At 39.5% G+C, this 3,833-nt stretch overlaps 1 long non-coding RNA gene across 1 annotated transcript; it reads right to left on the bottom strand.

Annotated features, from left to right (window-relative positions):
- Nucleotides 1-689: 689 nt before the first annotated feature.
- On the bottom strand, nucleotides 690-3,458 carry LOC114772545 (uncharacterized). The gene is made up of 3 exons (XR_003743990.1): nucleotides 3,402-3,458; nucleotides 2,635-2,768; nucleotides 690-1,050 (listed from the first exon to the last, which is right to left on the bottom strand). It is a non-coding gene; the product is annotated as an uncharacterized LOC114772545 (long non-coding RNA).
- Nucleotides 3,459-3,833: the final 375 nt, after the last annotated feature.

The following is a 3,833-nucleotide window of genomic DNA, read 5'->3' as shown; positions in this document are numbered from 1 at the left end:
CAGTCATAATTGCACATATCTAAACAATGCTATATTTAATTTTTCATGTTATGAAATAAGACATAAACATTGTGTTGTGTCTGTTTATTGCTTGAGTAATGTTAAATATGAATGGAGGATGAATGCCTCTGGAACCCCCACAACCAGTCTCCTTAACCCCGTCTCCTTGCTGCAGCGTGCACATCACCACGGTGACCAGATGCTTGCTACTCCTTCCCACCTGTTGCCGGTGCGTGGCGCCGCCTGCTACTGAACTCTTTCACATACCTGCCGTGCTGCATGACCATCAACAGGTGGTAGTAGCCTAGCGGGTAACACACTTGCCTATGAACCAGAAGACCCAGGTTCAAGTCCCGCTTACTACTATTGTGTCCCTGAGCAACATTGGGCTCCAGCCCAATGTCAGCGAACACGCCTTCTGGATCGGCCTTGATAGTATGAACGAACCACAACAGGCTTTTTTTTTGTTTTTCTAAACCACTGAGAATTTTCAACTCAAAGATCATGAGATTAATTCAAATTTTATGTACAATCAGTAAATATATACTTTTTTGAAATCATGAAATAAGTAAAAAAGGAACAAACAACATATGTACAGTTCCATTTGTTACAAGATTATACTTGTAGTGCATAATATGTTATGAACAGATTTCACTTTGTGTGAAACTTGAAAAACAGTTATTCTCTGCTGTGTAATAAAAGGTGTACGTTGCATTTTTGCACATAACATTGGGTATTTCTGTGAATCCAGGAACCCTGCACCTTCCCTTTTTATTATTACATTATTGGCCAGTGTGAAGTATTGGTCATGTGGACATCTTGGTTTGGAATGGGAGCCGTGGGCCCTTGTTTCCTCCTCGTCTCCTGTAATTGTTGAGAAATCCCACCACCGGTTCATACTTTCTTCCTGGCATTTTGAATTTCACAATCTGGTGGAGGGATGTACAGCCATGCAGGATGCAGTAGAGAGCCATCTGAGTGACGTGTTCCCTGTTGTCTGAGAGGAACGTCTTATGTCATCTTCATATTCATCTTCATTATCACTGATATCTGTTTCAAAAATATAAAGTTCGAGTCAGTAAAATTGCAACAAAGGCATCAGAAGAAAACAGATTGATATTTAATATCTAATTTGATATTAAAAATCTGTATTTTGACTTGAGTGAGGGTAGATACCTTCTGGTAATTTTTTGGTGAACTTCAGACTGTAAATTTGTTGAAAATCTGGAAGCTGAATTTTACTAGCCCATGATGGTGTATGGTGAGTTACCCTCTTGACAGTGTGGAAGTGGTGTCTTCCAAAAATGCCATACTTTTAACTTGAATTCAACATATGCTCAAGCAGGTAAGATTTTTTAGCAGGTTCAACTTAACACTCATCAGATGTAGTGAATGGTTGTTTTTTCAGTTCAAAGAAATTCTGGTGACACTGAAGTGCTGAATTCTGAAGCGCTAATGACGTACAAACTACAGAACCCAAAATGCAGTGCACACTTGCTGAGGATCTGAAGTTTGTGTGTTATTAGCGCTTCGTATCGCTGGGCCATAATAATGAATATATATAAAGTGATCTCACAGGATGCGGGCCACGAGTTTGACACCCCTGCCTTAAAGAATCCTAATATATTAAAATGAAGGAACTAATAAAGACCAATTTAATCAAATTCAATGGAAATTAATAATAGAGAGAATCGTGAAGAGCTTAGCATTTAGATATTTGGCATTTTCTTTGCAGTCAGCAAAGTAGATTCATTTTTGGGACATTTCAGAATCTGTATGATTCTGATCACATCAAAATTAATGATCACATCAAAATTAATGCATATGTTGTTGTTTTTTTACTGTGGATTATGATACTTATTGTTCTTGTTGTCATCTGAATGGTTATTTTTTATATTTTTCTCCATTAGTTTTAAATTCCTTTGGGATTCAGACTCTGTACCGAAGGTTCTGGAAAGAGTTCGATTGTGTGACTCATGAGACTTTATTTTATACGTTACAATACAGTGGGGTCCCCAAATCCTTAATTAGGATTCTATCCTTTTGATTCACTCATTAGTCTACGTATGTTAAATGGAGTAACTGTGTCTCTGTCCCTTTTAATGTTTGTAATGTGGTTAGTAAAGGAAGTGTTCTGTCATCTCTTTTTAATGTGTACATGGATGTGTAGTCGGTGGAACTATTATCAATAACCTGACGTGTGCAGATGATTTAATGATCTACTGTCCATACAGTGCTGGCCTTCAAAAGTTACTGAGGGTCTGCTCGCATAGTTCAGAGTTTGAGATCACTTATAATTGCAAGAAAAATCGTAAGAAGGAAATCGTGAAGGAAAAATGCCTATGGAGATAGCCTACTTGTATGTTCAAATGCTTCTCTGTCAATTTATTCGTAAATACATGTCTGACTTTTGTAACGAACCAAGACAATAAAAATCACTTCTCAAATTTGCCAGTTTATGAATTCTGTATTTTGTATAACACCTTGTCTTCCAGATGTTCATTCATTTAGGAGCCCTACCCAGACCCAAGGCTCTACTCAACACGCTTCTATACTTTGCCAGTATGTTCTTGGGGCGACTGGGCATAAACCGAAGAAAGATCTAAATGCTGGCAACATAAAAGCATCAGTTACCTGATTACGGGCCTGCGTGGGAGCCTCCATTACTGTGCTTCTAGTGCTTCTACTCCACCTGGTGGTCATGGGTGGGATTGGATAATACGCTGTAACATACACTGGGGGCTGTACAGAGTGTAGCAGAGCTGCATCTGAAACAGGCAGAATACTAATGGCTATCCGGACATGAAAAGGTGAAGTGAGGTGTTACCTGAGAAGGAGAAAGAGCAGGCAGGTAGGTCCATGGCACTGATGGCTGCTGACAAGAGACTGACTCTAGTTCTATTGCGGTCTCATGCTGAGTAAAGAACCCACCAGTGAAAGTGATTGTCATTCTGAAACACTCTAGAACAGCACACGGTGACGGTGAGCAGTGGGCAGCCATGACAGGTGCCCAGGGAGCAGTGTGTGGGGATGGTGCTTTGCTCAGTGTCACTTCAGTGGCACCTTGGCGGTTCGGGATTGGAACTGGCAACCTTCTGATTATGGGGCCGCTTCCTTAACCGCTAGGCCTATCCGAATAAATTGATCTGTGTTCAAAGTGTTCCACTCTGTCCTCTTTTTATTAATCTTAGTACAGCACTGAATGAAGAAGCAATTAAATTGGCCTTCATCACACAACAGATGTGGGTTTGACTACATCCTTATTTCAAACTTTGTAAATAACTATTTAATAACCTCCCAGTAATTTATAATATACTTTATTAGGAAAAAAAAAACAAGGAACTTACTGAAATACCCACAAAGTTTGAACTGTAGTGTAAAAAAAAACAGAACACATTTACCTGTATGTTGAGTCGTCCGCGGTGGGGTGCCAGGCCGGTGCGCTGGTAAGACGAGGCAGGAAAGCTGCAAGTCGCTCGTCCTCAAAACACTCCAGGCCACAGGAGGACATGCTATTGGATGGGGGGGTGGAATTAAAGCTAATTTTATTGACATGAATACTACATTAAACCCCACTGAAGATGAAGGTTAACTTTAATTTTACTTTACTTTACTTTATTTAGCAGAACGCTTTTATCCAAAGCGACTTACAAGAGGAAGACACCAGCAATTCTCGTTCGATTTCTATAGAATTTTGGGTTTACAAAACTAAGAGCCCTGATAAGGCCTAAGAGCATGCTCAGAGATTGTTAAGTGCTAGACGAAGAAAAAATTATAATATATATATATTTTTTGGTATTATTTTGAATAAGCGGGTTTTCACCTCCTTCTTA

This window comes from Denticeps clupeoides, unplaced genomic scaffold (assembly GCF_900700375.1).
Source record: "Denticeps clupeoides unplaced genomic scaffold, fDenClu1.1, whole genome shotgun sequence".
Classification (NCBI taxonomy): Eukaryota; Metazoa; Chordata; class Actinopteri; order Clupeiformes; family Denticipitidae; genus Denticeps; species Denticeps clupeoides.
Note: the sequence above shows the minus strand (reverse complement) of the source record. Positions and strands in the feature narration are given on the sequence as shown.